General features: G+C 35.1%; 2 protein-coding genes across 8 annotated transcripts in view; both read left to right on the top strand.

Annotated features, from left to right (window-relative positions):
* Positions 1–5,431, top strand: part of LOC121732121 (ubiquitin-protein ligase E3B) — a 48,107-nt gene extending 42,676 nt beyond the window's left edge. The window contains exon 21 of the transcript XR_006036325.1: positions 5,419–5,431. The gene's annotated coding sequence lies outside the window, so the exon portion shown is untranslated. The remainder of the gene's footprint in view (positions 1–5,418) is intronic.
* LOC121732122 (serine/threonine-protein kinase NLK) overlaps positions 1–12,716 on the top strand; it is a 146,722-nt gene that overhangs the window by 6,823 nt on the left and 127,183 nt on the right. The gene's annotated exons all lie outside the window — the stretch shown is intronic.

The raw sequence follows: 12,716 nt of genomic DNA, 5'->3' as shown, positions 1-12,716 counted from the left end.
ATATATATATATATATATATATATATATATATATTATGCATATTCAGTAGGTTTGAGAATCGGCTACTGGGTACTTTATATATTGATAAGTGCATTTGTTGAATAAATAATAGTAAATTATTATAACCTGAGACTGACGGCGACCATTAACTTTGTGCGACGGGATAGCGATCAACGTTGCCATGGTGACATACTTACCTATTTACGGCCGTTCCCAATATTTGATCTATCTCTGGTTTTGCCCTACTAGAGATAGGAATAGCTCACAATTGACATAAAATATATGTCTCTAATGTCTAATGTGAGCTATTCATATCTCTAGTTAGGGCAAAAACAGAGAAAGATCATATATTGGGAACGGCCGTTAGTCACTTAATTAAAATAATAATATTATCGTAAACATAATATTATGGCAAAGCAACGTTTGCCGGGACAGTAAAAAACGATTCCTGAATTTTGTTTTATTTCTTGCTGTACTTATGTAATTGTAATTTTAATGTAAATTGTAATGTAACAGAAAAAATGTTTATGAAAAAAATTGAATGTTTTTACGCAGTTGGGTTTTGTCATTATTTTATAATATAATAGGTATATTATAAAAGAATAACTGTGTTTTATTTACCATAAGTAAGCCTTACACGCTACGGTCTACCGGGGACGGGGGAGATCCACCTCTACAGCACGCAGGTATGCCTGCACAGGTATACCGGTATGTGTGTGGGACCTGGTCGCCTGCGCAGGTCCAAAAAACTGCAAAGGTATATTCCCTCACACATTCCGGTCTACCTGCGTAACGTGTATGGCTTACATTACTACCACAATAGACATAACGAATCAGTATAATATCGACTTCAAACTTTTAAAGATTCCCGCGTATCCTCGAGGACAAACGTGCATTTTTTGTAAGATTCAAGCATTTATGCACTTTAGTTTAATGATTATAAAGTTTATTTTCAAGTGCGTTAATATTACCTCTCCGCTGTGCTCCGTTCTATCTGCATTCTGCACTAATCTTCCGCACTCTTTTAGTTCGCTCACGGAAGTATAGTACATAGTATTTATTTATTACGCGCCATCTATTGAAATCTCTATGCGACAGCTCAATATTAATCAAACCTATCTTTTAGAAGTTCCCGGTTTAGCCGCTAGCAAAGCTGGCGCTGTCTTATCGGACAATTAGGGGGCGTGGCTTAGAAATGCGAATCCTCAAGGTCATTGGCAGTTGTCAGCGTCTTAAGTAGGTAAAATAAAGTGCTTTGCATTTAACACAACCTTTACTAGTTACTACAACTAGTAAAGGTTGTGTTAAATGCAAATCTGGATTATGATAGACTAAAAGAGTATAGACAAAGGCTATCTTGTATTTAATACTTTTCAATGTGTGTCTTTGGCTGTTGTGACATTTCCAATATGCTAGACTTGAAAGACAAGAAGCCATTGTATAGCTGTGTAAATTATTTATTAGTAACGGGTTAAAAATACAATTCTTAATTCGTAAGAAGGTACAGAAATCCATAATTTGATTAAATTATACCATTGAATCTAAATTGATACGGAATTCAGTTATTCTTGTTTGAAGTGGACCAATTTGATACACAGATCAATAGAACCATTTACGTTACTAAAGAGGCTTATTCATATAATTTCCATTCAATATTACGTTGGATGAGTCCTGGTATTATAGTTACCTAACATGAATTTTGTTACACATTAAATTATTGCTTTGGATCTTTTGTAAAAAACACTGTAATAATTAAAATTGTACAGTTAGCAAATAGTTATTTTACAATTATTTTTGTTTAACTATTAAGTTTAAAAGTAAAGTTGTGTGTTTATTCTACTTTTAGTCTGCAGATAATTTCAGTTAAATATAATGGCGTGCGAACGTCTCCACCATATTTTTCTCTTATTTCTCATTGTACTGCTATACACATGCTACAAATAAAATTTTATTAAAATCCGGCAATCACTATTCTAAGCTAGTACCGAATCACAAAATATGGAGCGATTTCAAGCTTGCGTTTTAACTGCCGTCGATAAAATTTTACGGCGACCCCGTTTCTGAACTTCAAGTGCGTTAATAGGATACACCAGAGGCTAGAGAAATGAAAAAAAGTACGTGTAATATCTATAGCTGTCTCCCTAACCTCAAGCCTATACCGCAGAACGCGATAGAAACAACTGCAGAAAATCCAGAAAATCAACGATTCGTTGTCCCCTGATTCCTTCTCCAAAACTTAATCGATTTAAGTACTTTTCTCATTAAAGATTAAAGGAAGGCTTGAGCTGTGTTCCTATGTTTTATTTTTTTTGTATAATCGAGCCAAATCTGTTTTCTGCATGTTTGAACACAGCGGAAAATTTGGCCATTTTTTTGGGTTTTTGAACGTTCATATCTTATTTAATAATTAAATAATGAAAAAAAAGAAAACATAGGGACATTGTATTAGTGGTCGTAAATATTCAGGAAAAAAATTATAACTCTACTAGCATTATCCAAAGAGGAAACAGGGGACAACGTTTGTATGGAAAAAAGGGTGGTGTGGACTCCTCTTAAGGGAGATCGCAGACGACAGACTTTTTGTGCGATCGAGTCTGCGGCGGCGCCCATACAGTCGGCGCGGCGCGGCCATGCCGACTGTATGGGCGCCGCAGACTCGATCGCACAAAGTCTGTCGTCTGCGATCTCCCCAAAGCGGAAAAAGTTTACATGTGTGATACTACTAAAAAGTAAAGTCAAATCACATTGTACCGTGACGCGTAGACGCAATAGATATTCAAAAGTAAACTTTATTAACACACAAGAAGATTCACATTGTTGCCTGCGGGTTCAGGCTGCCTGTTGCGAACGAATCGTGACGATGCAATGTGAATTGACCCTCACACGTAGCTTTATCGCCAAAGACATAAGAGCGGTTTTCAATATTCATATTTCGCGCGTTCGGATGCACACCGTCCCCGAGCGTGCGCCGAATACAAACGATTCTGCGCTCTATTGCATTTTTTTGTCGAACCGCTTTGTTGGGTATTGTAAAATTGCCCTTGATGCGTTGAATTATAGTTGTGTTTTGTTTGTTCAAGGGTTAAGGACGTTGTGCGTAGGTAGGGCCCTTTGCGATTGTGTGAACGACCGCAGCAAGGGAGGGCGTTCGAATCCTCTCCAAAGGTTGAGTTCTATACAATATTTTATGCTAATAGGGGACATAACGAATTAACATTACTCGTTTTGGTCTCTTTAAGTTATTCTAAACACGAAAATAATTTATAGAAACCGATAAGACGGGTGCATCATTCACTTATATCAGCCGACCTCTAGTTCTTTAAATTAAGTTCAGGTTTTGCTATTTTGGATTATGTAGTAGATCATAATCTTAATATAAAACCACATAATGATAGGGGCCACACTTGGAAAATTAACTTTAATGAATGTAGGTATGTCAGAAACAGTATGGAAATTATGTCAAAACTCAAAAGTTAGTTAATACGTCTTTTTAATAAAAAATTCTATTAACTTTATGGTTGCACCAGAGGCGTTCTTATAGTTAAGGTCAAATATGGCGTCCATTATTGACTTTTACTAGGGATTTGACAGATCATTTGACATTTTGTAATAGTTAAAGTTATAGTTACAGTGAGTTGATGCAACCCACAAACGGTAACAACGCCATTATAATAAGCCAGATAAACTAGGGTCGAAATCGCCTGATTAGTTGCATAATAGATCATTAGTCCCGTAATCTTTGAACGATCAACAATGGCACAGTATAGCAGTGACAATGGTTTGAGTGTTTGACACGGACCACGGATTATAACGCAACTGTTTTCCATAAGACTGTCCAACGACTACAGAGTAATAGAGCAAATGGCTTACTTAACTTAGTAGGCGAATATTTCTGTCTTATCTAATATCTTTTATGTACCCAGTAAAATAAGATAAATTGTTTCTTAGGCGGACGTCTACGTTATTTAGATGGATCAAGTCAAGTCAATGTTACTCGTAAGTCGTAATGCTGATGACTGGTCTTGACTCTTGACATTACCCGACTAAATTACGTAAGTAGATATCCGCTAACTGCCTATGAATCGTTTTCTCTAATAGTATCATCTATACATCTAAATAAAATTGGAGTGTCTGTTTGTAATATTGAAATTACAGTTTTTTACCACATGCATATGAATGTTTAGACGGTATATACACCAAAATAACAATTTTTAGAATTTTTGTCTGTCTGTTTGTTCCGGCTAATCTCCAAAATGGCTGAACCGATTTTGACGGGACTTTTATTGACAGATATCTGATGTAATAAGGAGTAACTTAGGCTACTTTTTAACCGACTTCCAAAAAGGAGTAGCATATTTTTTACTTTTTTATGTTTTACCTATGTATTTTACTCCGCCGTTTGTGGACCGATTTTCAAAATTCTTTTGTTGTTGCATAATATAATTATGGTCCAAATTAGATACCATGTTCATAATGTTCATTCTTTGTTATCAACTTATCACATTTTTTTGACGCGGACGAAGTCACGGGTTACAGCTAGTCAAAAATAAATACTGACATATGTCTAAGACACAATTATTATTTGACTGTCACTATTATTGCAGTAGTAAGTATTTTTAAACGTCCAAATATAAACTCATATTGTGTATAATAAATAATAATACAATCTGTTTTGGACGTGCATTTTACTTAATGCGATTGGAATACCTTTATCAGTGTTTAATTAATCCTAATTAGTAATTGGACGTAAATCGCATTGGAAATTTCACGGCGTATTCGGTAATAGTGGAGCGTTTGTCCAATCACTGGCCCCGGTTTGATCACTCAAATTAATTGCGTGGGTGGTAGCCTGGTAGGGTTGCCGAAAATGTTACGTATACGGTATACCGTATACGTATGTTTTGGTACGGTTCCTCTTAGACTTAGGACATAGAAACACTATGTACAGCTGTATATAATAGGGTTCCTACTTCCTATATTATTATTTCATAGTAGTCATTAGAGACGAAGATATCTGTCCACACTCCACAGCCATGCTCTAGTGCCCTTAGGGGCATTCGCTGGCAGGGTCGCGGTTGTGTATCCCGCGTATCCCGTGGCTCTGCCTAAAGCGGAAAGTAGGAACACTCGTTGGGGTTTTAGTGGGTATGCCCAGGGAGTCCCACATACCCCGGTAGCCCTCCCCAGACCGCCGGGGATGCGTAATTGCATTTCCCCAACGATAAAACAAAATGGTAGGCCAACAGGCAAAATTGAAGTTTCTAATGAATTGGGAAGTAAAGAAAATATGGTAGCCCTACTGTTAAATTGCTTTGAACTGGTTTATTTATCCTCGCCCAATTATTCGAAATGTTTTAAAAAGTTGACAGGTAGGCAACCTTAGGAGTGAATTCTGTTGAACTAGCCAACCTTTGGAGCTTGAAAATTGTTGGCAAGTTTTAGCTCCTAAGCCGTAAGTATTCCATCGGTGGTAACCCTGGACCGGCAGCCCTACTGTGACCGATTGCTCTGAACTGGTTCCTTTATGTCTCACCCGAGATTTTATTGTGCACGGGCGATGGGAGGACCCGTAATTTATTACCTGAATTTAATTCTGAGAAATACCCAGTTAATTATACCTATGATATATATGATTATTTTTCCGACCCAAATATCGACCAATAGAATTGCACCATTCGACGTCACGTGGTACAACCTACATGGTATTATACTGATAATTTTTTGAAAATTTTCTCTGGTAGTTGCTATATATAAAAAACAAATTCTAATTCTATTGGCCGACATTTGGGACGGAAAAATAATCCCCCGAATACCACACGAGCTTCAAAATTATCTGGCATTTCCCTCATTCTCTCTTCCCTCTTGTGGAATATATAATATAATATAATATATATAATATAAGTGAAAATAATCTATGAAATATTCTTTCGAGTGTCTTACCTGATTAGTGTTCCTAGTAGAAGATCCATAAGGCCCTAGACAGTCTACACATTCTCAAAATTGAGGTAAAATCTGTTTTTATATTCACGTCAAATTAAATTTAGAGCCTAAAGTTTCACAAGCACAGAAATAAATTAAGATTTATTGTATTGTATTTAGGGCATCGAGACCGGGTTTTCCCGAAACTCGAAAACCCGGGAAAACCCGGGTTTTTGGGCTCACGAAAAAACCCGGGCTTCAAAAATGGAACCCGGGTTTTTCGAGCTTTTCGGGTTTTTTGTTTTTTTGATTATTATTAAAAGCTAGACCTGATTTAAGGTATTTATAACAAACTAACATACAAATTCTTCATCTTTATAATATTAGTATACTTAGATTTAATAATTTCTATTATTCATAATTAAACAAAATATAATATTAAGTAAAAGTTTCGTTTTTAGAGCATCACGGAGTAATTGTTACAAAAATATTTATTTATATTTTAAACATACCTACCAAAACTATTCAATGTAAAAAAGCCAAGTCTCTTCAAGCAACCGCAACACCCACCCACCGCAAAAAGTTTTCAAATCTCATAGAAGTATTACTTTTCAATCAACATTCAGTGACTGACTACAGTTTTCTTCATTTTGTGATCAAAGGCCTACGAAATAAAGAGAACAATGTCAAAAGAAAACAGATTCCAAGAGTTCTAAGTCTGCTGAAAGTACCACTGAGGAAATTGATTCCTCGGCAGTTGACAGACCAACGCTAGGTTTGACGTAATACGACCAAAATATATGGCCCTTTTCACATGCATACGGTTGTGACACGGTCGGAGTGCCGTACAAAGTAAAAATGTATGAGCTATTTAGACAGCTTTCACATGGCACAGCTTAGTAGCGCATACATTTCTATTTTATACGGCACGGCCACCGTGCCGCAACCGTATGCATGTGAAAAGGGCCTATTGGTCCTCCATCTGCCTAGGAATCAACTTCTCTGATAGTACCTTAGACTTTTGATAATGGGCAAGTCAGCGGCTAGTTGGTAACAAAACGTTGTAATTTGGATCGACTGTTGCTGAGAAAATACACCCATCATCAAAGTTTCTATGAAAGAATATTTATAAACCTATCAGGAATTTTGAAGCGAGCCCTATTATATCCCACAACCTGAGCATTTTTGTGGTACACTTTACCGAAACCCGAAAAAACACGGAAAAACTACGCCTATTGATTTGTGTTTTAATATAGTAAAGTTTATTTATATTATGTAGATGTGTTATCATCGGTTACTCAAGGTTTGGTTACTATTAAAATATAAAAAAAACTGTTTTTATTACCGCGGCAAAAAACGAAGCGAGCCTCAAAGCTCGGCTTTTAGCTAGTTCTAATTGATTTTTACCTCATTTTTGTGCCTTGCTATGGTATGGGGCCCAGTCTTCTTTGCAATTTAAAGTCTATTTTATAGTCGTCTAACTTACTAAAAACCTCTTTGTCGTTATAAAAAGCTTTTTGTCGTTATTTGTTATTTATTCGCAATAGTCATAAATCATAATCGTATCAGATAACTGTGAACTAGCCCTAAGTTGCAACCAGTAAAATGGCTCCAGAAAAGCAGCCCCTAGAAACCGACAAAACCATCCAGAGGAGTTTCCATCAAGTAAGTTCTTATGATGTGAAACCATTTGTATTCCAACATTACGGTCTGGCTAATGCGGCAGATTGCTTTTCATAAGCTTTGGAGACTGATGATGGTAACACATAATAGGACGAATGATCTTTCTATAGCCGGCCGTGAATGGCATACTCACTGCGAAATAATTGTTAATACAGTGATTTTAGTGAACCCAGATGAAACACAAGCCAGATTGTTATCAGCACCAGCACCAGATACAATTTCTTGTGTGTTGCACCATGACACCATGGTTTAGCTTCCAAACTCATAAAAAGCAACCTTCCGCATTTGCCGAGTGGTCTGATCTGGTCAAATAAATGGTTATCTGACATGAATTTTGTCACAATAGACTAGAACAAACAACGACAAAATTCTTTAAGGGATTTTCCAGTAAGTTAGAAAATTAACTTAAATTGCAAAGAACAATCGCCTTAGAAAAAAAGCAATTTAAGGTAAAAACTATGCCACAAAAATTTAGTCACAGGTACAAAGTATGCCAAACATCAATTAGGATTAAATAATATAATATTAATAATTTGACAATCAGCAATAAAAATGTAAAAGATTCAATAAAGATTTGCTGGCATACGTTTTATATTAAAGTTCAATTTACTGTCTTCAAAAATTTGAGATAGATTTTATATATTTCATAAAACCCAAATTACATTTAAATAATACATATTGTATTAAGCTTGTTCTAACACGTAATTTAGGCCCGAAAATCTATATATTTAAGCTTTGACAAGATCAGTAATATAGAAGAGGTTAAAATAGTCGCCTCAATAAAAGTATGATACAGCCGTGTCCGTTTGGCGTTTACCCGAGACTTGGTTGGGTAGTGATGTGACCCGAAACAATGGTATTTAAATAGTATTTAACTGGGTAGGTGCTGTCAATCGCAGAAAATCATATGGAACGTATTTTCGCATTGTTAATATTTGAATTGTAAAAAAACCCGAAAAAACCCGAAAAACCCGGGTACCCGGTTTTTCATTTAACAAAAACCCGAAAACGTGGGTTTTGAAATATGGGCCGGGTTTCGATGCCCTAATTGTATTGTAGAAGTAAGTACTTAAAAAAACACTAAAAAGTAAAAACTGTACACCAAAATATCAATTTGAAAAGGATGTAACAACTTTCGTCTAGAAATCTCAAATACGGAAATAATAGTAAGTACCTAGTGTTTTATCAAACTGAACGTTCATTGACCGTCTATAAAAACTTGCAATTAGCCATTTTGAATTTTAACTATTCCATTGTTCATTCAAAAATTTGAATTTGGAATAGCGAATTGGCCTTGTCGTCAGGTTAATAATAATTGCAAACATTTTCTTAGAACTTTGTTTAGATTTGTACATACATTTTCTTACAGTATGTTTAGAATTTGTACCTGCTTTGAACGTCGTCCCCAAGTGTCTTTTGATTGAACCAAAACTCGAGATTTGTACCTGTAGTTAACAGAAATTCGAGAACTTTTTACCTGTATTTGCGAAGTTTGTGTTACTGTTGGCTGTTGCCAACAATTACTATTATTATTTATTAGGTAAATAAACTAACCAGTTTATTATAATTATAAAGACAGAAAAGTTTACTTCGTGTTCGATTAACAAAGATTAACGACTTTTGTCTATTGAGAGAATGAAGTCGCATCCAATTATATATATAATGTAAGTATGTACTTATAATAATACTAGCTGTCCCGGCAAACTTTTTTTTGTCATACTTATAAAGTATTTCTTTTATTATTTTATTGAAGTGACTCAATAAGTATGTCACCATGGCAACGTCCATCGCTATCCCGTCGCACATACAATGGTCGCCGTCAGTCTCGAGTTGTAATAATTTACTATGATTTATTCAACAAATGCACTTATCAATATAAAAACTACCCAGTAGCCGATTCTCAGACCCACTGAATATGCATATAAAATTTGGTTAAAATCAGTGACCCCGTTTCGGAGGAGTACGCGGCCTAACATTGTGACACGAGAATTTTATATATAAGATAATAATATGATAAAAGTAAACAAGCCTGTAATATCTGAAAATAAATGTTGGTAGGTACATGGTTATCATTATAGTCCAAGTATTTTATCGTATTATACGTGACTTCTGCGAAATGCTATCGTAGGCATGTAAAGTCCAAACGGCGAAACGACAACAAAATTTCATTAGTATTTTCTTTTTAAAGAAGAAGTAAGGTAAGTACACTTTTTTCTCTGACATCTGACCATTATAGAGGATATAAGTAATTATAAAGTTAAGTATGAAAGTCGCGCCATACTTTAAAATTTTAATTATAAATATTTTTTTTTAATTAAATAGGGGGGGGGGGGCAAACGAGCAAACGGGTCAGCTGATGGTAAGCAACTACCGTCGCCCATGGACACTCGCAACATCAGAAGAGCTGCAGGCGCGTTGCCGGCCTTTTTTTAGAAGGAATACGCTCTCTTCTTGAAGGTTTGCAGGTCGTATAGGTGTTTTGAAATATTACTTCTGTAACAATTGAGGCATTGCTGAGGATTCCCGTATATAATAACATTTCCTTTAACATTCGTCTTTGACACTCATCCAATTGTATAGGAAAGTCCTAGAGCAAGAAAACTGGTTATTTTACTGTTATGCTTACAAATCAATAAAAATTAAAAAGGTTCTAAAAAAAGAAAACTAGTTATTTTACTATTATGCTTACAATTAAAATATAGTAATCATAAGTTGTTTTGCCTACCAAATTATCGAAAGGCAAAAAATAAACCGGTAATTTTGAGACAGGTCAGGTTCTGAGGCCTATAACTCTTACTCGTAAATCTCTTTGCATCTATGACTAGTTGCGCCGTGCCCACTTCAAGACATTTATACTAATACTAGCTGTCCCGGTAAACTTCGTGTCACTATAAAACCTTTCCTGGACTTCTACGAATATTTTGAGACTAAAATTAGCCCAATCCGTTCAGCCGTTTTCGAGTTTTAGCGTTACTAACAAAATTGAAAATTCATTTTTATTTATAAGTATAGATTATAAATGCGAAAGTGTGTCTGTCTGTCTCTCTGTCAGTTACCTCTTTAATCCTAAACCGCTGAACTGATTTTGCTGAAATTTGGTATGGGGATATTTTGAGCCCCGAAAAGGACACAAGAAACCTTTTATCCCAGAAAAATTTACGGTTCCCGCGCGATAAACAAATTTTGGGGCAACGGAGTTAACTAATCCTAAAAAAAATATGTAACTTAATATGATAATGATGATAAATAAATGTATTCAATTACAATTTAAAATATGTACTTAACATGAAAAAAATTAGAACGCTTTAAATGGTTAAAAAAATATTAAAAAATTACTGGTATTCTTTGCGTGATGCATACAAAAATTTTTAAAAACATTTTTATAATAACTAATAAACGTGTACAAACATAGTTTAGACTATGTGAGTTCTTTTAAACAAAAGTTCTTGTGAAAATAAATACTTTGTTCTATTTCCTTTGGTGAACTTTCCTTACAATTTATAATTTCCTCTGTGAGCTCGATTTTTTCCGGTATTAAAATAGTTTTGCAACTCGACTCAAAACCGTTATTCTATAGAACATGGAAGATAAATGCTTTATTAACGTTGTTTATTTAAGGAAGATATTATAATTTACTTTAATTTACTTACTTATTTAAGTAAATGTGTAAAGATAATAATAATAAAACCTTGCATCTTAAGGTGACGTAGCGTTAAAGTAAAAAACCGTGTTGGTTATGTTTTAGATTGCTTGTGTTCTATGAGAGGCCGAGCAAGCAACGAAACAGCAAAAACTGGAAAGGGCGTAAGCGACAAAATGGTTTTTGTCGCGTTATTTAAAAACCATAAATGCATTTCATAAAAGCTATAGGCAAATTAAAGTGTATGCTTGAACCAATCTATATGTACAAATTTTGGAAGCTTAAATCACTCTCCTCTGTTGGCAAAATAGGAATCCCTTTTTTTACAGAGGTCTTTTTGATTGATTATTCTGTGTTATAAAAGTTGACCAATCGTGTTATGCTATGGGCAATTCAAAGACAAAGACATGATGAATACTGACAATGAACTTTTCTTAGCTTCAGTCATTGCTGAGAAAAATCGATATCGCTACAGCCAAATTATTAAGGCGTCGCCTTAATAAACTTCGTTGCGACTTGCGCCGATATTAATTTATCGCGCGAGAACTCTACATTTTGTACGTGATAAAACTATCCTTCATAATTTTACGGTAAATGCTCAAAATATTTATCCAAAATATGTTCGTATTTAAACAATGGAAGTCTGTTTTATCGCTTAACAATCTTAACATGCTTTTATTTTATCGAAAAATAATTACTTAAATAACTATAATATTATGTTGCAGTTAAAAAAAAGATTGCGCATTTCTAACAACGTAAAGAAAGAGATATAATATGTAGTTATCATTTTTCTTTTTAATCTTGAGGTCTTAATAGCACGAACGTCCTAAAATGATGTCTAGACACGCAATGTCTAGGTGACTTAAAACCAGACTATAGCAGCGAGGTCTTAGGTCAACCACCTATGGCCAAACTGCACCAGTCTAAAGTTAAAGCTCATGTTATTTCTTATGTTCTACGTATTTATTATTGAGAAGACATGATTTTGGACAAACAAAGAGATAGCAAAAGGGCCTAGAAAGTAGAAACTCTTGTTGCCGGCCCCCTAGACGAGCAATTTTATTGTCAATATCACGCTTCAATTTTATTTGACAATTAGATTGAAGGCGCGCGATATTCAATATGAACCCTAGACGGTCAATAATTTTAAGCAATACGTGATATTGACAATTAAATTGCTCGTCTAGGGGCCGGCTAGGCAAATAGGCCTATGAATTATACCTAAATAATTCATAGGCCTATTTGCGCCAATTCGAGTAAAATTTAAACCTGAATTCATATATTTTTGAATAGGAGAAACTAGAGAACCATAATGCTAAATATAATACACGAATACACTGACTGACACCCGACAGAAATGTCGACACTAGTGTCGATCGCGTCCGAACGTCTACATCTGCAACTAACTGTCGCGGCCGTGTACATGTCGCAGACGGCTGGTTAAAATAGGTGAGGTGTACTCCTTACCATTAT

Source organism: Aricia agestis, chromosome 11, assembly GCF_905147365.1.
Source record: "Aricia agestis chromosome 11, ilAriAges1.1, whole genome shotgun sequence".
Lineage (NCBI taxonomy): Eukaryota > Metazoa > Arthropoda > Insecta > Lepidoptera > Lycaenidae > Aricia > Aricia agestis.
Note: the sequence above shows the minus strand (reverse complement) of the source record. Positions and strands in the feature narration are given on the sequence as shown.